This window comes from Talpa europaea (genome assembly GCF_964194135.1).
Source record: "Talpa europaea genome assembly, chromosome: 4".
Lineage (NCBI taxonomy): Eukaryota > Metazoa > Chordata > Mammalia > Eulipotyphla > Talpidae > Talpa > Talpa europaea.
In genome coordinates this window covers 49,890,361-49,912,329 of record NC_140070.1, presented here as the reverse complement: position 1 = coordinate 49,912,329, position 21,969 = coordinate 49,890,361, and positions in this window count along the sequence as shown.

Sequence of the window (21,969 nt, the reverse complement as noted above, 5' to 3'; positions counted from 1 at the left end):
AAATTCAAAAACACTGCCCAAGGTCACACCGCCAGGCCAAAGAGACTATATTTCAAACCTGTGTCCTGACTCCAATTCTAGTGCTTTATCTACTATTCCATTGCTCATTTAGGTTTGCCCACATCCAATTTTAGTTAATTGAAAGAAAAAAAGAAGTTTTTAAACAGATGAGGTCCATTTTAGAAGGAGAACTAACTATATTTCAACCAAGTGAGTATTATAACTTATTTATGGTCCCTGAGAACACATTGCTGGTAGGGAAAGAGATGAGAAGGAAGGGTGTCGCCTCACTGGGCAGCAGCTTTGGAAGTGGCACAGGATGAGGGAAAGATTACTCAAAGTCCATGTAGACCAATGAGAAGCCTAGAGGGGCTACACCAGAAGTAAAGTGCAGCCCCTATACAAAGGTAGTCTCATATTTATTAGCATTGAGTACCCCAGCGGGGGCAAATACAGAGGAAGTATAAATGCACAAGTGATGGGTTTAGGGATATAAGCTAGGGTGGAGTAATCAAGGGCTATTGCCTGTGGGGGTGGGAGGGGGCTCCATTATTCCCACCAGTCTAAGCATATTATCTCTATTCTAATATTTGCTTGCTGTTATCAAAAGATATTTGTTTCCCAACATGTTTCTCATACCAGGATTTATGCTCTTGGTGAGAGGCGCCCTGCATGATCTGATGTCTAGCTGATAAACAGGAACTCTGGGCACCTAGACAACATTACCAAGAATAAGGAAGGCTGGGGATTCCAATTTGGATAGAGACATCCCTGCCCCACCCATCCCACCTCCAACATACCTACACAGAGAGAACAGAAATCTCCTTGGATCAGAGGGGATGAACCTCATTCAAACAACCAATTGAAAACTGAGGGTTGGGGTCTTTGGGATGAATAAGGTAAACAGTCAGATTTGGGGCAGCAAGTTAAAGAAACCCAGCTCAACTAGTTTAGACAACCACAGAAAGAGCCTCAAGGGCAACTACAACTAAGATTGGTTCTCTCTTTCTCCCCTTCCTTCTCTTGTCTGTGCCTCTCTATGTCAACTCCACTCTCGCAGACAAGTTCCTACAAGTGAGTAGAACTGTTGGCAGTTTTTAGACCACATCTCCCAACTACCCCACCCAGGAAGCTAATTTCTTTCTCGTAGTGCCAATTCAAACATCCTAGCGCATGACTTGGAATTGGGGAGGGGAAAGGAAAAGTCAGCAAGTGGCTTTGATAATCTAGAAGAAACAGGAGGTGGTATGAGACTACAATGAAAATATGAAATGTCCTCCACATGGAGTTATAATTGTAATTGGCCTCTGTTCTTTCTGGTTATAATTGCATCATTGTTTCTACAAATTTAAGAAAGATGTGGATGAAACAGGAGGTTAATGAGCTCAACTGTATCCCTCGTTTACATTAACAGCATCATTATTTCATTTATGGGTGTATTCTGTTCATTAGTTTTTACGGCTTTTAGCTTTTGATGGGCTGTGATACATGGAAATTTGAGTGTGCTGATCATCTCTGATAATCATTTTAGATTTTCTCTAGTTTTTTTTTTTTCTTTCTACATTGACTCTTCTATTTCTATTATGTGGTCCATTAACAAGAGTAATCCCAAAGATTTAAATATAACACTTCAGAATTGATTAAGCATTGTTTATCCTAGGAGATAAAATCTATGTTTGCTAAATAAATAATTCACTAGAGGCTTAGATTAGGATTGTTCTTTCCCTTATCCCACTGAGCATAGAAAAAGAAAAAAGGACCCAAATTGGGGTGAGTAAAGGTGGGGTGAGGAAGTTGCCCATCAATTTTAACACATACCATGTGACTTTTAGTAGGTCTTTTAGTCATTTAAATTTCCTGTTCATTCTCCCTGAAATGGATAATATTATCTGCTTAATATTAATATTGGAAGGAGTAGAGGTAACAAATGCTCGCATAGGGTATGAGAGGTTTAGTAAAGGATGCTTACTGAGCTTGGCCAAAGCCATTCTCCTCCAGATGCCCTGAGAGACCCTTATCCAGGTTGGGGTAGTACTACTCTACACACTCACCTACTCAAGGTACAAAGAAAGCAGTCAACCACCAGTTTACATGGACCTTCCCTTTCTGAGCCCAAATCACCCTGCACAGCTCACAGTCCATTTGATCTTTCTAGTACACTGCCACAGGACATGTCTTGCATTGTTAATTCAGACCATTAACTCTCACATTGTTCAATGTTTCAGCATTGGTTGCCAAACTGACTTCATTTCCTGCCAAGTTAACCTCATTTCCGTTTTTGATACTGTTACTAAACTGGAAGCATTCTGAAAATATGCAGACACACTGTATCTGGGCTCTGCAAGGGGATTGATAAGGTCCCATGGTCTCCCTGTGGCTACGGTGGCCAAAAAAAGTGGGGAACGGGACAGATAGCAGAAGTCATAACTAGCTGAACAATTCCTCCCAAAGTTCTTTGATCAAACTAAAAAGTTAGCTTGTGAGAAGTAGTTGGATATGAAGAGAGGTTAAGCTGGGAATGAGAAGAATTGCTGTGGTTATGAAATATATCCCCCACAATCTAAAATTGGAAACCCATTCACTCATTCATTTAGCAAGCATTTATTATGTGCCTATGTAGGGACTAAATAAGGATCAGGGACTTGAAGAGAACAAAACAGACAAGACCTGGGCCTCCCCGGTGGCGCAGCCATTGAGCGCTGGGTTGCGGGGTTGCCCGCGGCCTCTGCGGCGCCGGTTCGATCCCCGGCTGCTCCCCTGCCACCGGAGGCGGGTCCCCTGCCATCGGAGAAGGGTCCCACATGGGGCGTAGACCTCTCCTGCCGCCCGCTGCTCCCCTCAGCAGTGTACTTCGGTCCTCCTGCCTGCTCTGCTCCCCGCTCTGGCTCTGGTGAATTCTCTCACCCTCCCGCGCTTCTGACTGTGCCCAGTGCATGTATAAACAAAACAAACAAACAAATGAATAAATAAATAAATAACATGCCTCTATTATAAGAAAAAAAAAAAACAGATAAGACCTGGCTTTTTGGCAATTTTCTCACTAGTGAGGGGAGAGAGACAATGAACACACAAGTCACCTGGAGAGTTTTAATATTGATACAGGGTACCAAAAAAATAACATGACATGGGGTCAGAGGGGTGCTCTTTTAACTCTAGTAATGTAAAGCATGAGTAGCCAGCTCCTTGAACTTCTGGTGCCATAGCAATCTAGACAGAGGGAACAGCAAATGCAAAAATCCCCAGTAAGAATGTTCTTGGAGGGCCTCCCTGGTGGCACAAGGGGTTAAGACACAACCTATGATCCCCCCACCCCCACCCCACCAGCTGCTCCCCTCATCAGCGTATTTTGGTCAATCTGCCTGTACTGTTCCCCACTCTATCTCTGGTGAATCCTCTAACTTGTTGCCCGCATCTCTGGCCTGTACTCAGTTCTTGTATGCATAAATAAATAAATCTCTTTAAAAAAAAAAAAGAATGTTCTTGGAATATTTTTAGGTCTAGGAAAAAAACAGCTGAATGAAGTTAGTTGTGGAGGGGCAAGGAGTGGATACTCTAGCAAAGAACTTCTCAGAGAGTGTGCTCCTGTGGGGGGATGGTCCATATGGTCCCAGCTTACTTCCTCCTTACTACCACCATCACCTTTGGCTATGAAAAGTTCTATCTACTTACCTCTGTGTTCCATGTATGTACTATCATTTTTTTATGTGCTTAGTGATATAGAAGATTGGGAAGCAGTGATGTCAGTTTTGGGGGGTATCATGTTAGACACTTTATTTTAACTCCTATAAGGTTTCAAATGGCAAAGTCCTATAGAACCAATATCTAGAAAATACAGAGAAATAGATGTCCTCCAATATAAGAGGGAACTTTAAAAACTATCAGAATAATCCAGTGATAAAATGGGTTGCCTCAAAAAACAGTCTAGCAAGAGAAAGGAAATATATGTATTAGATAGAAAATAGTATTATAAAAATGTTGGCTCACAATAAATCTATACTTCAATATAATCAGCATTAAAGCACTATTTTTTTTTAAAGAGGCATGTATTATTTATTTATTTGTTTGTTTGTTTATACAAGCACTGGGTACAGTCAGAAGCGCGGGAGGGTGAGAGAGTTCACCAGAGCCAGAGCAGGGAGCAGAGCAGGCAGAAGGACCGAAGTACACTGCTGAGGGGAGCAGCGGGAGGCAGGAGAGGTCTGCACGCCATGTGGAACCATCCTCCGGTGGCCAGGGAGCAGCCGGGGATTGAACCGGCGCCGCAGAGGCCGCAGGCAGCTTCGCAACCCAGAGCCCAACCGTTGCACCACCGGGGAGGCCCCTAAAGCACTATTTTTTAAACTAGATAATTTTAAAAATTGTATATGCAAAAAAATTGTATATTCCAAGAATATCTGGAAAAATCTGAAAAATATCTCTAAAAAGAGGGCAAATACTTATTTCAGCTTTTAAGCATATTAACAAGGACTAATTTAACAATTTAGTGTGAGGACATGATTAGCAGACACATCAGTGAAACAAAATAAAAAAAAAAGAAATAAATAAAAAATATAAAATTTTTATGTAAGTTACAAATAAATTTAGTTATTACAAAGATATTTAAAATCAATTAGGAAAATATGGATTATTCAATAAATGATGGAGGGGAAACTGGAGATAAATGTGGAAACAATTAAGTTGGATCACTACCTCATACATCATAGCAAAAATTTCAAGTGGAGGAAAAGTTGGAAAATGAAAGAACAAAGGTGCTAGAAGAAAATCTGGGAGAATTTTTGTTTATATAATCTTGTTGCAGGCAAGTCTTTCTCAGTATTGCACACAAATAAATAAAGAAAATAAGAAGTTATGAAATACAGCCTCCCTAAGGGTTAAGTCTCAGCACTATCACCACTAACGCATGAGTTCGATCCCCAGAGAGGGAGCTAACACATTATGGCACAGCAGACTCTCCTGCCTCACCTGCTGCTCCCCTTAGTAATGTATTTCAGTAAATCTGCCTGTTCTGCTCCCCACTCTATCTCTAACGAATCCTCACACACACACACACACACACACACACACACACACACACACACACCCTACACCTCTGGCCTACACCCCAATTTTCCACACAAAAATAAATAATTTTTTTAAAAAAAGTTATAAAATAAAATGCTAATAAACTGCAGTTTTTCACCAGCTTTACTTAAGCATGATTAAAAATGGAAATTGCATATATTTAAGATGTACAAAGTGTTATTTTGATATACGTGACAGTGAAACCATAGAGATTACCACAGTTAAGCTAGTTAATATATACTTTATCTCAGCTAGTTGCCTTATTTTTGGTGTTGATGGGGAGAACACCTGAGATCTATTCTTTTCACAAAGTATACAATATATTATTATAAATTAGTTAACATGTATACATTAGATTTCCAGAACTAATTCATCTAACAACTGAAAGTCTGAGCATTTTTACCAATATCTCCCCAACCCCCTAGCTGCTCAACCCTTATAACTGCCATTCTACTGTTGCTATGTTCAGTCTTTTTAGATTCCACATAAGCAAAATCATGCAGAATTTGTTTTTTGTGCCTTATTTCACTTAAAATCACTAAATTCAACTATTAAAACATTTTTTTCCTAATTCCTGCATGGAAAAAAAACAAACAAGGTCATTTTAGGAATTGGAAAAATTTTAATTTAAATTGAGTCGATCACATAGGTAGTCTAGATAATGACAAGGGAAGCAGCAGAAACAAAATACAAATAGGAAAAATAAGTAAAGGATATGAACAGATCACACACAGAAAAATAAATACAAGTTGTTTCATATATATGAAAGAATGTTCAACTTCATAAGAGAACTACAAATAAAAACAGCTAAGGGTAACTATTTCAGACCCACTATATTGGCAAATGTTTTAAAACGTGACTAATTTGAGGCCTCCCTGGTGGCAGAGGGGTTAAGTCCCAGCACTATTGCAGCAAAGGCCTGAGTTTGTTTCCCTGCCAGGGAGCTAACCCACAAATGGCCCAGCAGACCTCTCCTGTCTCACCCACTGCTCCCCTCAGCAGTGTATTTCAGTCAATCTGCCTATTCTGTTCCCTACTCTGTTCTGGTGAATCTTTTCACCCCCTGCACCTCTGGTCTATACCCCAGTTCTTGCATGCATAAACAAATAAAAATCTTTTAGGAAAAGAAAGAATAATCTCATATATGCTTGTAAATTCATACACTATCTCTGGAAGGATACATAGGAAAGCAGTAACAATGGTTGCCTCTGGGGGAACTAAGGGCAAGAGGGAGAGGAATGGGCATAGAAGACTTTCTCTTCATTGTATATTCTTCTATACCATTTGATTTGTATACTGCACACGTTACCTAATTTTTTTAAAGATTTATTTTATATTTATTTATGCATACAAGAACTGGGATGTAGGTCGAGGTGGGGCATGAGCGGACTCACCAGAGACAGAGAGAGTGGGGAGCAGAACAGGTGGATCTACTGAAATACATTGCTGAGGGGAGCAATGGGTAAAACAGGAGAGTTCTGCTGTGCCATCTGTGGGTTAGCTCCCACAGAGACAAAACTCATACCACAGGGGTTGGCAATAGCTTGATAGCACTGAGACTTTAACCCCTGCGCCACCCAGGTGTACCCAGTGCATGTATGGACAAACAAACAAACAAATAAATGAATAAAATACATGCCTCTTAAAAAAAATAAAATAAAAAATAAAAAAAAGAATAAATTACAACTAAAAGTATGAGGTGAAAATGTTCACATTTATATATGTACAAGTACAGATAATAGCCATCCCTACCATCCTTATCAGAGGGCTGGGAAGTGAGATTAAAGTGAAGGTTGACTTAAAAAATTTAATAGTAGGTTCATCACCAAAGAAGTGTTGGTACAAAGTTGAAAAGACTATTTGCAGAGTACTTAGTAAAGGGTATTTCACATAAGTAGGGAATTTCAGACCAGATGGAAGCCTTCACTATTATATGTTCCTTTGTTCTATGTCTGTAACTCTAGGCAAGGTGGCTTTATTTCCTTAACTGGATTATAAGCTCCCTAAGGACAGGAAGTATGAATATTGCTTTTTTTAAAAAAAAAGATTTATTATTTATACAAGAACTGGGGTACAGGACAGAGGCTTGGGAGGGTGAGAGGACTGGGAGCAGAACAGGCAGACAAACTGAAAACACTGCTGAGGAGAGCATCAGGCAAAACAGGAGAGGTCTGCCGCGCCATGTGGGTATCTCCCTGGCTGGCCGGGAATGGAACCCATGCTGCAGAGGCTGCGGACAGCTTCATAGTGCTGTGCTCAACTGCCTGTGCCACTGGGGAGGCCCTGAATTTTGCTTTTTTAAAAATGTTCCTCGTCCTTTAGCACAAAGGCACATAAACTTGCCAAGTAAAGTCTGTCACTTGAATACAGGGATATCTGTTTTTTAACAATTGACATAGTGCAAATAATGCAGATTCAGGATCTAGAGTCCTAAGGTCACACATTGTTGTTCTAGCCTTTGATTTCACAAAGAGAAATGTAATACAATTTTCCTGGTAAAGAAACTCAGTCAGCACATTTTGCTTTTGGTTCAATTAAAACAAGAGCTTATTTGTTCGAAGTTGGTGGACCAAGAAGAGTTGGCCAGTACATTGCCATGTTCCAGCGTCACACCTCACCAAGAAGACTGCTGTGGACCTAGAGCCTTTTCCTGTGCATCAATTCCTCTGGCTTAAATCTTGAACTCAATAAATGTGTATTGAATGAATGAACGCAATAATGTGTAATATGTGCCCCAATAAATAGAGGGATAAATAAATAGGTAAATGCATGCATCAATTAATGAATTATATACTTCCTCATGGGGCATACAAACCTACTAGGGGTCATGGATATTGATCTTGCTTATACTGTCTGACCAGGAATTAGAAATAGATGTAATATGGGCAAGACTAAGGCACTTCCTGTTAGGACTGAAAGTGGCCCCTCCTCTTGGTCAGTCCCCAAGATTGTAGCAACCAAGCAGAGCACATAGCACAGAGTCAGAACCACATGTGCCCAAATGGCCCATCTCTAAGGACATTTTTATCCTTCCTGAAGGTCGAGATTTGGTCACTACTCAAAGAAATACCTGCTGGGCCTCCCTAGTGGCGCAAGGGGTTAAGATGCAAACTATGAAGCTATCCGCAGCCACCGCACAAGTTTGATCCCTGTCCAGGGAGCTGTCCACATGGCACAGTAGACCTCTCCTGTCTCACCTGCTGCTCCCCTCAGCAGTGTATTTCAGTCGATCTGCCTGTACTGTTCCCCACCCTATCTCTGCTGAATCCTCTCACCCCCGACACCTCTGGCCTGTACCCCAGTTCTTGTATACATAAATAAATCTTTAAAAAAACAACAACAAAACAACAAAGAAATACCTGCTTAGGCCTCCCTGGTTGTGCAAGGGGTTAAGCACCACACTATGAAGCAATCCACAGCCTCTGCAGCATAAGTTTGATCCCCAGCCTCCCAGGGAGAAACCCACATAGTGAGGCAGACCTCTCCTGCCTCGCCCGCTTTTCCCATTAGTGGTGTGTTTCAGTCAGTCTGCCTGTTCTGTTCCCCACTCTATCTCTGGTGAATCCTCTCACCCCCCACACTTCTGGCCTGTCCCCAGCTCTTGTATGCATAAATAAATAAACCTTCAAAAAAAGAAAGAAAGAAAGAAAGAAATACCTGCTTAAGTCCCCTAATTAAAAACATTTGATTTCTTCTGCTTTTGTTTTTCTTTTTAATTTTTTTTAAAGATTTGTTTTATTTATTTATGCGTACAAGAGCTGGGGTATATGGGCCTCCCTGGTGGTGCAAGGGGTTAAGCACCACACTATGAAGCAATCTGCAGCCTCTACAGGACGAGTTCAATCCCCAGCCAGCCAGGGAGCTACCCACATAGCGCAGCAGACCTCTCCTATCTCGCCTGCTGCTCCCCTCAGCAGTGTTTCAGTCAGTCTGCCTGTTCTGTTCCCCACTCTGTCTCTGGTGAATCCTCTCCCCTCCCCTGCCCCCCTCCCCGCCCATCTCTGGCCTGTACTCCAGCTCCTGTATGCATAAATAAATAAATCTTAAAAAAAAAAAAAAAAGAACTGGAGGGTAGGCCAGAGGTGAGAGGATTCACCAGAGACAGAGTGGGGAGCAGAACAGGCAGTTCCACTGAAATACACTGCTGAGGGGAGCAGCAGGCTAGACAGCAGAAGTCTACTGAGCCTTGTGGGCCAGCTCCCTGGCTGGAGATGGAACTGATGCCTGGCAATAGCTTGAGAGCACTGAGACTTTAACCCCTGTGTCACCAGGGAGGCCCGACAAAGGTTTCTTAACAAGAAAGTTCAATGTTACTGTGGTCAAAAAGGGAAGCTGGCAAACTCCTGCTCGTGGTAGTATAAGTTGGTCAAATTTTTGGAGAGCAATTAAGCAATCAATTTTGAAGGTTTTAACAATATTCCTTAATTATTTAATGACTAAATACATGTTGGCATAATCCTTTGATTAACTATTGTATAGTCATTACAATTGAAAATATAACTATATCAATTTAGAAAGTGTACAGTCACTACAATTGAAATTATAACGATAGCAGTTTGGAAAGTAGGTGTTCTGTGAAGGGGGAATCAAAATGCAGCATAACATGAGGTGTGGTATAGTATTACAGGAAAGGCCCCTGAATCACAACTGTACCTGGACTTCAGTGAAGCCCCCTCTCACGTTACTGTAGGCTTGGCCATTTGACTTGCTTTGAACAATGGAACATTAGCAAAGATGTTTCAGGAAGCAGCCTGAAAATGTGTCTTGATCTCTCCCTCTTGCTGCTTTTGGAAACCACCTGCCCAGATAGCATGCTGGAAATATACCACCCAGTCCGAAGTCAGTGCCAGACATGGGAATAAGGCCATGTTATACCATCCAGTACCAATCAAACCATCAGCAGACTACAGTGGCATGAATAACCCTAATTGGGGGCCTTCCTGGTGGCACAAAGGGTTAAGACATAACCACATGGGCCTCCCCAGTGGCACAGCGGGTTGAGCATAGTGCTGTGAAGCTGTCTGCAGCCTCTGCAGCATGGGTTCAATTCCAGGCCAGTCAGAGAGAAATCCGCATGGTGCAGCAGACCTCTCCTGCCTCGCCCGCTGCTCCCCTCAGCAGTGTATTTTGTTCAATCTGCCTGTTCTGTTCCCCGATCTGTCTCTGGTGAATTCTCTCACCCTCCCCTGCCTCTGGCCTGTGCCCCAGTTCTTGTATAAATAAAAATAAATCTTTAAATAAAAAAAAAATAAGACACAACCACAGCCACAGCAATCCACAGCCACTGCAGCACGAGTTCAATCCCCGGCCAGGGAGATAACCCTCATGGTGCAGCAGACCTCTCCTGACTTGCCCGCTTGCTCCCCTCAGCAGTGTGTTTCAGTACATCTGCCTGTTATGCTCCCCACTCTGTCTCTGGTGTATCCTCTCACCCCCTGCACCTCTGGCCTGTACCTCAGTTTTTGTATGCATGAATAAATTAATCTTTACAAAAAAAACCCTATGATAATAACAGAAGAAATGCCCAACCCATGCCGATGACTCAGAATTCTTGAAGTATATTTTAACACAATCACAGCCTCTGCAGCATGGGTTCAATCCCAGCTGGCCAGGGAGAAATCCACATGGCACAGCAGACCTCTCTTGTCTCGCCCCCAGCTCCCCTCAGCAGTCTATTTCAGTCAGTCTGCCTGTTCTGTTCCCCGCTCTGTTTCTGGTGAATCCTCTCACCCTCCTGCGCATCTGGCCTGTCCCCTGGTTCTTGTATAATTAAATAAATCTTAAAAAAAAAAAAAACAAAAAACGGGGGCCTTCCTGGTGGCGCAGGGGTTAAAGACAGCGCTATCGCACTATCAGGCTACTGTCAGCCACTGCAGCACTGTTATAGGACAGGGAGAGGGGCAGCCCAAACCCCGCAAACCTGCCTATTCTTCATGGGTTCTGCCATCCGCCGCATCAACACAAAACATAGGAGACTTTAATGGGAAGGAAATTTAATAAAACTAGGAAACAATACAGGTAAGGCAAAGAGTCTAGTTTCTAAGTGAAGCATCCAGAGTTACCCGTCCCCTCGTGGGTAAAAGTCCATCCAAATGGGATTGGCCCAGAACAAGGCCCCAAAGCCTGCTAAAAGTCTAAAGCATCTTCCAGTGGGGACCCACAGAAAAGGGTCACAAACAACCGGACAAGCCCGGAAGGAAAAGAGCAAAATCAACATCAAGATAAAAGCTGCCATTGTCACCTCCCCACGGGTCTCACCCACATCTGTGTCACCCAGTCCACGACCAAAAGACAAGCACAGTTTCTTCACATGTCTCTAGGCTCCATGCGCCTCCTCCAGGTCTCCTGGCTCCATCCTGCTTCCTTCCTCAGTCTCTTCTGCAGCTTCTCCTCTTCCTGCTCAGCTCCACCCTCTCTTGGGTGGGGCCTCCCCCTTTCCTGGGGACCACCCAGTTGCAGCACAAGTTTGATCCCCAGCCAGGGAAGTGACCCACATGGAACAGCAGACCTCTCCTGTCTTGCCCACTGCTCCCCTCAGCGGAGTATTTCAGTACATCTGCCTGTTCACTCTCTCTGGTGAATCCTATCACCCCGCCCCCGCACCTCTGGTTTACACCCCAGCTCTTGTATGCATAAATAAATAAATCTTAAAAAAAAAAAACACACACACACACAAAACCATATAATCAAAATCACCTATCACAAACCTTCTCCCAAAGATGGAAAGCTTTCTTCAACATGTTGTGCAGTGGCCTGGCCACTAACAGCTTGCAAACCTCTAGGTCAATTCCCATCTGGTCACTTTTTATTTCCACAAAGACTTGGGCTGAGTGATGCAGCCATCCTTTCAACCAGCCATGAATGTCAGCTTGGAGTGGATGGGCTTAACTTAAAGGAACCAGACCCAGTGGAGCAGAGCCCCATACAGACGCTTACTCTCTCTCAAGGCACCAAGAAACCCTGTGCATTCACTCATGACCTAGAATGTTCTTTAGTTAGTTTCCAGGAACCATTCCTGCCTCCTGCAGCAAGATGTGACCTTCACAGCTATAATCTGACACTTGCTCCTTTGCCTTCTGCTCCATGCCAACCTTACCTTTTGACATCTCTGAAACAAAATAAAGGGTGGCGTAACCGACTGAAACTTCTCGGGAGAAGAGATTTTAAAACAGTACATTATTATTTTTTTTTTAAGATTTATTTATGTATGCATACAAGAGCTGAGGTACAGGCCAGAGATGCAGGGGGGGGGGGAGGCAGTTTGAGAGGATTCACCAGAGACAGAGCGGGGAGCAGAACAGGCAGATGACTGAAATACACTTCTGAGGGGAGCAGCGGGTGAGACAGGAGAGGTCTGCTGCGCCATGTGTGTTTCTCCCTGGCCGGGGATTGAACTTGTGCTGCAGAGGGTTCGATTGCTTCATAGTGTGGTGCTTAACCCCTTGCACCACCAGGGAGGCCCCCAGCACATTATTCTTAATCTCCATGCAAATGGGCCCTTTTTACAGGGATTAGGGCTTCCTTATTTCCTGGAGTGGGCTGGGATTCCTTGGAAAGTTCAGCTAGCCTTTTTACAGAGAGGGTGTTTGCCCTTCCAGTGCCTCTTTATCCTAAACTAGGATCTGCTGGGACTGACTCTCCCTCCCTTGAGGCACCGATACTCAATATTAGGCCAGGGAAAGTGCTGCTGCTAAATCCCTATCTGGCTTGTAGCTTTCTGTCCTCCCTGCCAATCTTGCTCCTGCTCCATCCTTGCTTCTACCTCAGGTTCCCCAGTGCCAGTCCGATTCAACTTTTCACTTTTTTGCTTCCCCACACAAGCATGTATTTGTTGTAATGCCCCCCATTCTTCGTCCTTGTATGCTGTTTTTAGTGCTCCTTTCAGGGAGCTGCTTTCCCTCAGCCCCAATCCTGGTAATTACCTCTTGTAACTTAATTAGTTGGCCCTATTTCTTCCTACTTCCTCTTTCCTTCCATTGTTATGAAGAGGGCGGGGAGGCTGCTGAACTTGCAAGGGGAATTGGATTTGGTAGCAGGATGTTTCAGAGGCACTCTTCCTGGTTCTGTCTCTGCCCTTGAGGTCTCACTTCCAAAAAGCCTCACACCAGCTCCAGTCTTCCCACCTGTAAAACGGGGAATGAGCCAGGAGTGTGGGAGAAATTACTAAAGGGCTATGGCTGAGGTGATGGTGGGGAGGTACTGAGAGAATCCAAACGTGATAGCATTGTAGAGGAAGAAAAATACTTCCCTCAACTCTCTTTAGGAACCCTGTGGGTGTAATAATTAAACTGGCAAATATAGATTATCAGGAGAAAAGCATACAAATTCTATTAATTTTTTACATGTACATAGGAGCCTTTAAAGGGGAATGAAGACAATAAGAAATGACCAGAGCAGAAAGCTTTTGTATTTTTTTTTAAGATTTATTTATTTATGCATACAAGAGCTGTGGTGTAGGGCAGAGTTGGAGGGAGGATTTGACAGAGACAGAGTGGGGAGCAGAGCAGGTGGATCTACTGAAATACACTGCTGAGGGGAGCAGCAGGGAGAGACAGAAAAAGTCTGCTGTGCAATGTGGGTTAGCTATCTGGCTGGGGATCAAACTTGTGTTTCAGTGACTGTCTATAGCTTGATAGTGTTAGATTTAACTCCTTGCGCCACCAGGGAAGCCCAGCTTTGTGTCTTTGAGACAAATAATAATATTTGTGAGAAAGTAACACACCAAGGAGTCTTGGGCTAGGGGTAGTAAGTAGTAAATTAGGAGGCTAAGGGTTAGAGCAAGAAGGTTTGTTTACACAGCCTTCTCAGTTCCAAAGTTCCTGTCCCTGGTGATAAGATTGTCCTCCTGACACAGGAGGTGGAGGTTAAGTACAAAATTTAGGTGTCACAAATTTGGTAGCCTGTCATTTGGCTCATACAAGGAAATTTTGTGGAATCTCAGTAGAGCTCCTGAGACACTCCACAAAGTTTCTCCTTTTCCTCCTGGAAAGGCATTACATGAATTTGTTCTATTTGGCTTTTACCTAATTAAGTAAAACTGGAAGGGAAGCATTGTCACTTGGGAATATGGTAAAACTTTGGTATGTACAAAATGTTAACAGTGGTTTTCTAAAATGGGTATTAAAAAAAAAAAAACCCCTCAGTATCTGGTATGTATATAAATTGTCAATGGTGATTGTCACCTTGTAATATTCTATAATTCAATTGTTTCACATCTACAGAAATTGTTTCTGGAAATATAGGGAGAAAAGGTCTCAACAGATTCCTACTGATGGAACTGTTGAGAGTAAAAAAGACTTTCCTACAAAGGACTGAATAGACCTGGAAATACACCTGACATTTACTAAGTTTTCTTTGACATGATACTGGCAATTTTTTTATGCATTCTGTCCTAAATCCACAAAGTTTTTGTTTTGTTTTGTTTTGTTTTGAGTAACCAGGATCTGCAGCAAGGTTGCAATTTTTTTTCCAGCAAAGCTAACTTGACACATTTTCTCTCCCCTTGATACCAACACAGCATACAAATAGTGGTAGTAATTTTTGCTACTTATCTCAGAGTCTGTTTTTGCATAACTTCCATAGGGATTTTGTCTGCTTAAACAAAAATTGGACGTGAGTTTGATTGTGTGGCTTTGTGTGGAGTTCTTCCAGAAAATTGAAAAAGAGCTGAACCAAGAAGAGGAGAACCTGTTTGCTTTGTCTGTAGGGTTCCAGAGACCTCCAAAGAAGGTGAGGAAGCTTACCTCCATTGGCAGGACTGGACAACCCGGTCAACGAAAATGCCCTGGTACCCTCGAGAAGAGGAAAGCCCAGGTGGAGTCTGATGAGACCAACTTTGTACCTGAAGCCTACATCGACTGGATGCCACCAGTTCGCTCTGATCCTATATGGAGTATTTCAACAAAGCCAGCTAAAATTGCTGTTAGTTATTTTCTGCCCTGTGATTTTATACAAAAATAGGAAAAATGGCTTAAAAGTAGATTTGGTTTGCAAACTTTTGCTATGCTGTTAAAAGTTTGGGATCAAGGTTGAGAAAATTTGTGTTTTACACCAGCTGAACCATTTTAAGATTTTTTTTTCTGTGATTTTTACATATCTGCTGTCTTGTTTTGGCTAATGCCTCTAGATGTCTTTTTTTTGGCTTGAACTGATGAACTATTTTTCTTGGAGTAAAGGACTTTTGCTTTCCACAATGGACAAATACCTGGAAAGACTGGTTTTCTTTCACACTGAAACCTGAAAAAATGTTCATCTGAGACTGCATCCCAACCTCCATATATTCGATCTTCATCACCATGGAAATGGTGGCAAAAAGTGAAAGAGGGGAATTGTTAGGGGGAAAAGGATGTCCCAAAGCTATTTCCATATAGGCTTTGTGGACTCCACCCCCACCCCAGGTCAAAGCCAAAGACACTGGGAATTCCAAATCCCATCACCACCAAAGGGAAGGTGGCTGGGACCTGAGGGCGGGGTTAAGCAGCCAGGTGGCTAGAAAAGGCAGACACGTGGGCTTTGGGGGACCCCATTTTTGGGCTCTCCACCAGCTCGCAGCGTCCGGCCAGCTCTGAGAGTGACTTTGGGTTTCCAGGTCGTCGGATCGGGTAGGACACATTAAAGACTTTATTTCCCTATTTTCTCCCTGAGTTGTACATTTTCCTTATTTCCTTTCCTCTTGTAAATAAACCTTTTATTAACCTTTTTGTGTGTGTCTGTAGTAGAGTATTCATAAGTCCCTTTAAAGCGCGCGGGTGAGGACCCACAGCCAGGAACCCGTTTAATATCGGGGTTGCTCTATAACAGCTAGACCAGAAACTGGAGTTGGGTGTTGAAATGATAAACACAGTTCTTATACCAGCTATAGGAATGAAAAATCCTTAGGTGAGACAGCTACAGAAAAAGCAGACTGCTATAGGAAATATCCAGGGGCACAGACCAGAGGTGGGGATACGGAGATTGAGGGCCTTACAAATCAACCTAATCACACCCTAGAAGTAATTATTCTAACCATAGATAACAATTCCACAAAGGAATGAACCTCTCACTGTATCAGCACAATTTCTGCCCTGGCAAAAGTCAGCTCTCCTAACTGTCTACAGTCACAGGCATTTCTTTTCACAAATCTTTTTCTTTGCAAAGCAGCAGCGGCAGCTTTCTACCCACCTTTGTCTATGCAGGTGACTCTTTATCTTTCTTCTTTTCCTAATAAACCTGTCCTTTTAAAATGTAACCTCACCTGCCTGCATCTGTGCAAACCTCTTCATCTGCTGGGTAAACTTGCCGTGTGGCGCTGAAAAGGGAACTCTGCTGAAACTTTTCTTAGAGGTAACCAAGGACCCCTTGGACTGAACCAAACACCTCATCAAAGCAACATCACAGGAAGGTTACCTCTGGCATGAGAGTTTTATGACCTTTTTCAGGGAAGAAGGAAGGGGTGGAGATCAGGCTGGGTCTCCTGCTTTAGTCCCTTTTTAAATTCCTTCACGTAAGATATTTAATATGCCAAGTACCACATTTCAGGGCAGCCTGACCTGAACCTCAACAACCTCTTATTACAATTTTCTCAGGTGAACAGGAGAGTCTGATATTACAAAATAACAAACTCAAGAGATTATATCCTATATCCAAAAATTAAGTAGTCCTGCTGGGAAGAAAAGTGACTTGGTTCTGAAAACATCAATGCTGAGAAAATGTATGTAAAATCTCCATTCTGGAAAGATTTTCTCAGATGATTACTCTTAACCATTCTGAGGGACAGGCACACTTTTGAAAATCTGACCAATGAGCTGGAATCTTATCCCCCAGAAAAAAGCACGTAAACATAGACACCAAACCTTCTGGGCTCCCTGCCTTCTTGAATCCCTGAAGCTCATGAATGCCCGGGAAGTGATGTTGAGTTGAGAGCAGTAATCAGGCCTTTCTTTCTTTGTAAATCCCATCTAGAGTTCAGTTTAGTTGGGAGAAAGCATTTGTCTGTCCATTCATTCAACAAGGAACTCTTTGAGAAATTTCCAAGTGTCAGGCCCCACGCTGGGCCACATTGTGAGGCAGAAAGAGGTGAAATGGACTCAGTGCCTACTCCCTGGGGCTCAGGGCCTGGTGGGGGAGACCTTCAGAAAACAGACAATGAGGGTACAGTAATGGAAGAGGTAGCTCTGTGAACTGTGGGAGCCTGGTGGGGGAGGGGACTGAGCTACTTCCCACATCCCACAGCCCTCAGTTCCTACACCTCTGACTACAAAGCAAAGTGGTTTTTTAAAAGCCCAAGTGTTCCCTGAGGGGCTAGCTGAGCAGTCTGGGTCAGAGCTGTCTCCCCCACCCCCACTCAGCCCCAGCAAATTTCACAATTCCACTCAGATGGAGCCCACTTTCCTATTTCTCCCCACAAGCTCACAGGGTACTCAAAAGCTCTGGATACTCCACCCACACCTATCTCACCAGGACCTACTCCACAGGCAAGTTTTTAAACTTATAGTCCATCCCCTTTACATCTCCCCCTATCTGCTTAAACTCTGTTCATTTTAATAGTTGTACTGCAGGCAAACAAGGAATAACAAAAATAATGAAGGAAGTCACAGATTTGCAAGAAACCTGTATAGTCGTGGTATGTGCTGGTCTTTATTCACCCAACCAAAGGCTGGACTAGCTTCCTCAGAACTCTTCCTTGAATTCTCCCTTCTTGAGGGCCTTAGGAAAAGTCCTAGTGTTACAGTGGCATCTCCCATGAAAAAGGGAGTAGCGCTGTAGTGCATAGATAGGGCACCATTTTCCTCGCCCCAATTTACAAGCAGTCACCTTGGATTACAAGTCCCAGTATGCCATGAGCAGACTTCCTGAGCAGGAGAACTAGGGGCAGAAATGAAGGCAGACAGCCTCCTCTTTTGCTTCTGCACCCCTGGCACTGATGGGAAGGAGACTTGGAGGATAACATGTAGAGAAACCTAGAAGAGATACTTGGAAGCAACATGTGGGTGAGAAACACAAGGGGAGGCTGCTTCTAATCCTTGACAGAGACAATGACAGCCCTTGTCCTGACTTCATGGTGCATTATTTGGAACACTTTGAATTCTGAATCTCTCTGTCATTCCAGCTCTTTGGGACCTGCGTAACCTCCTTTTTGTGGTTCCCCACTAGAAGGTATCTTGGACTTTTGGTGAGCTACATTTGTGACCAGATATACTGATCAATGCATTTCATTGGCATTTTTATGTGTTATTAATACAGGGAAACTTCCATCTATGTGCATACCTTGGCTCAAACCTCAGCTCTTATCCTTGTAATTGCACCATTAGCAGGAAAGTCTGCTGTAGACAAGAGACAGAATTTATGTTGTCTGTCCTATACCACTCCCAGGATTCAGGTACCACAATATTCTACACCACTGTGTCCTATTGTTATAGGGCAACCCGATACAAAATAAAACGGGTTGCCTGGCTGTGGGTCCTCACCCGTGCGCTTAAAAGGGACTTATTAATGCTCCACTACAGGCACACACAAAAGGTTAATAAAAGGTTTATTTACAAGGGAAAGGGAATTAAGGAAATGTACAACGCAGGGAGAAAATAGGGAAATAAAGTCTTTAATGCGTCCTACCCGATCTGCCAACCTGGAAACCCAAAAGCACTCTCAGAGCTGGCCCAACGCTGCGAGCTGGCAGGGAGCCAAAATGGGGGAACCCCTCCAAAGGCCACGTGTCTGGCTTTATACCACACCTAGCTGCTTAAGTCCACCCTCAGGTCCCAGCCACCTTCCCTTTGGTGGTGATGGTGTTATAGGACAGGGAGAGAGGCAGCCCAAACCCCACAAACCTGCCTATTCTACATGGGTTCTGCCATCCGCCGCATCAACACAAAACATAGGAGACTTTAATGGGAAGGAACTTTAATAAAACTAGGAAACAATACAGGTAAGGCAAAGAGTCTAGTTTCTAAATGAAGCATCCAGAGTTACCCGTCCCCTCGTGGGTAAAAGTCCATCCAAATGGGATTGGCCCAGAACAAGGCCCCAAAGCCTGCTACAAGTCTAAAGCATCTTCCAATGGGGATCCACAGCAAAGGGTCACAAACAACTGGACAAGCCCGGAAGGAAAAGAGCAAAATCAACATCAAGATAAAAGCTGCCATTGTCACCTCCCCACGGGTCTCACCCACATCTGTGTCACCTAGTCCACGACCAAAAGACAAGCGCAGTTTCTTCACGTGTCTCTAGGCTCCATGTGCCTCCTCCAGGTCTCCTGGCTCCATCCTGCTTCCTTCCTCAGTCTCTTCTGTAGCTTCTCCTCTTCCTGCTCAGGTCCACCCTCCCTTGGGTGGGGCAGGGAACCTCCCCCTTTCCTGGGGACCACCTTGTTGCAATGGGATTTGGAGTTCCCAGTGTCTTTGGCTTTGGCCTGGGGTGGGGGTGGAGTCTACAAAGCCTGTATGGAATTAGCTTTAGGACATCATTTTCCCCCTAACACTGTCTTGAATGTGTCAACCTACCCATCTCTTCCCTTTGCTTCTCTTTATGTGGCTTTTCCTTAATTCAATAATGCATGTGATTTGAGCATGAAACCTTTCTATTTCATGACCTTTGAGATAGTTGGCCTAACACTGTAACAGGGGAGTCACCAGGAAAAGGTGCCCCACCCAATGTAAGTTGTAGGTAAGCAGGAAAGAGAAGGAGCAGGAGAAGAAATTGAGGAAGGAAGGAAACAGGATGGTAAACCAGAAGGAGAACCTGTAGGAGGCACATGGAGACATGGAGCAGAGACACATGTGAAGAAACTGCACTTGCTTCTTGGTCCTAACTGGTTTAAACAGATGTGGGTGAGAGACACGTGTGGAGGTGAACAATGGCAGCTTTTATCTTGATTTTGATTTTCTTCTTTTCCTCTCAGACTTGTCTGGCTAGTTCTGACCCTTTACTATAGATCCCCACCAGAACATGCCTTAGACTTGTGGTAGGCCTCCAGGCCTCAGTGACTGCTTTGGGCCAACCCTGTCTGGCTGGACACTTACCCACAAGGGGATGGGTAACTTTGGGTGTGTGATTGCACACTAATTATATTAAAGTTCCTTACCCTTGAAGGTCTTATGCACTAGAGCATGTTTGGTCTTGATGCATCAGATGGCAGAAGCTATTTAGAATGGGCAGGTTATGGGCCTCCCCAGCAGCACAGCGGGTTGAGCGCAGTGCTATGAAGCTGTCCGCAGACTGCAGCACCAGTTCGATTCCTTTCCTGGGGACCACCCTGTTACACTAACATTTAGAAAAGAAAACAAAAATAGGGGCCTCCCTGGTGGCCTATGGGTTAAGTCCCAGAGCTATCACTGCTTTTGCCTGAGTTTGTTCCCCTGCCAGGAAGCTAACCCACACATGGTGCAGCAAACCTCTCCTGTCTCTCCTGCTGCTCCTCATAGCAGTATATTTCAGTAAATGTGCCTGTTCTGCCCCTATTCTGTCTCTGGCAACTCCTCACACCCTCTAAACTTCTGGCCTACACCTGTTCTTCCATGCAAAAATTGAAAAGGCCAATTTCTGCTGTCTTAGCTCTTTCACATAGTCTAAGATATATATATCAGCTTCTCTGTGATTGTTGAACTCTATGTGTATTAGTTTATTCATTTAATTCATTCATCTTGACAGTTCCATCCCTTATATCTAATCCAGGACTTTGTCATCCTAGTAGTTCTACTGAAACTGTTCTTAAATTTGCTTTTCTTCACCTTTGTTACTACACCCTACTAAGTCACTCTAGCTAGATTATTTTTCTAACTAGGAATATATCATAACTTCACTACTTTCTCTATAACCCCCCCAACCTTTCTCCAAACAGCTGATAGTATTCTTAGATAGACATAAAAAGAAAAAGAAACTGACCAACCTCATAAATCTAGAATCTTTGTATAGAAGGAAAAATTCCCTCTATTCTTCTCAGTTCCTGACTAATACTTTCCTAAAATAAAAGCCAGATTAACAGGAGAAAAATCAAACAAGTATACATGGGAGAGACCCAGAAAAACTAACTCACTGAATGGCCCAAGTCAATTCCTTAAATATTCTCTTCAGCTAAAGACAAAAGATGTTGGGGGAGGTAGGAAAGGCCAATTACAGGATATTACCAGGAAAGGCACAAAAACCAAAGGTGTGGTTGTTATACAGATATGTTACTGCTTCCTCCACTGACAAGAGTTAAAAAGATTTGGTCATCCCTCGATTCCTGGTACAGCAAGAAAGACACCTTTTCAAATGGAGTTTTTGCCTTGTGGGGTCAATTTCTCCACAGGGGTTAGATAGACTTTTCTCTGCATACCTAGAAAGGACTTCAAGTCACCCTGGTAGAAGAACTACAGGTGAATCTAGGACCTGAGACTAAGGAAGCCTATTACTATTAAAGAATGCAGATTATTTGGGGTTGAGGGCAGTGAGGATTCTGAAGGCTAGGAGATGTCACAGGAAAGACTAAGGGGCTAGGCTGGAGGCCCAGGGATGAAAGAATTCACCAGAAATAGAGTGAAAAACAGAACAGGCAGAGTGAAAAACAGAACAGGCACATTTGCCAAAATACACTGCTAAGAGAAGAAGCAGGTGAGACAGGGGAGGTCCTCTTTATACACTAGGCATCTGTCGATTGGTTTGGGTGACTAGACTTGGGTTTGTCCGAACTGATGATTTGAATTAGCATAAGGGATCATCAGCTTCAAGTCCAGGTTCTCATGGCAGTCCCATCAGTTCTCTTTATCCATTCAAGCCTCCCATACTTGCCTGCTGAGCATAGGAATGGGAGCTTAGTTTTTATTTTTTTATTTTTTAAATTTTTTTATTTTTGTGGGACCCTCGCTGGTGGCCGGGGATCGAACTGGCGCTGCAGAGGCTGAGGGCAGCCTCACAACCCAGCGCTCAACCACTGCGACACCAGGGGGAGGCCCT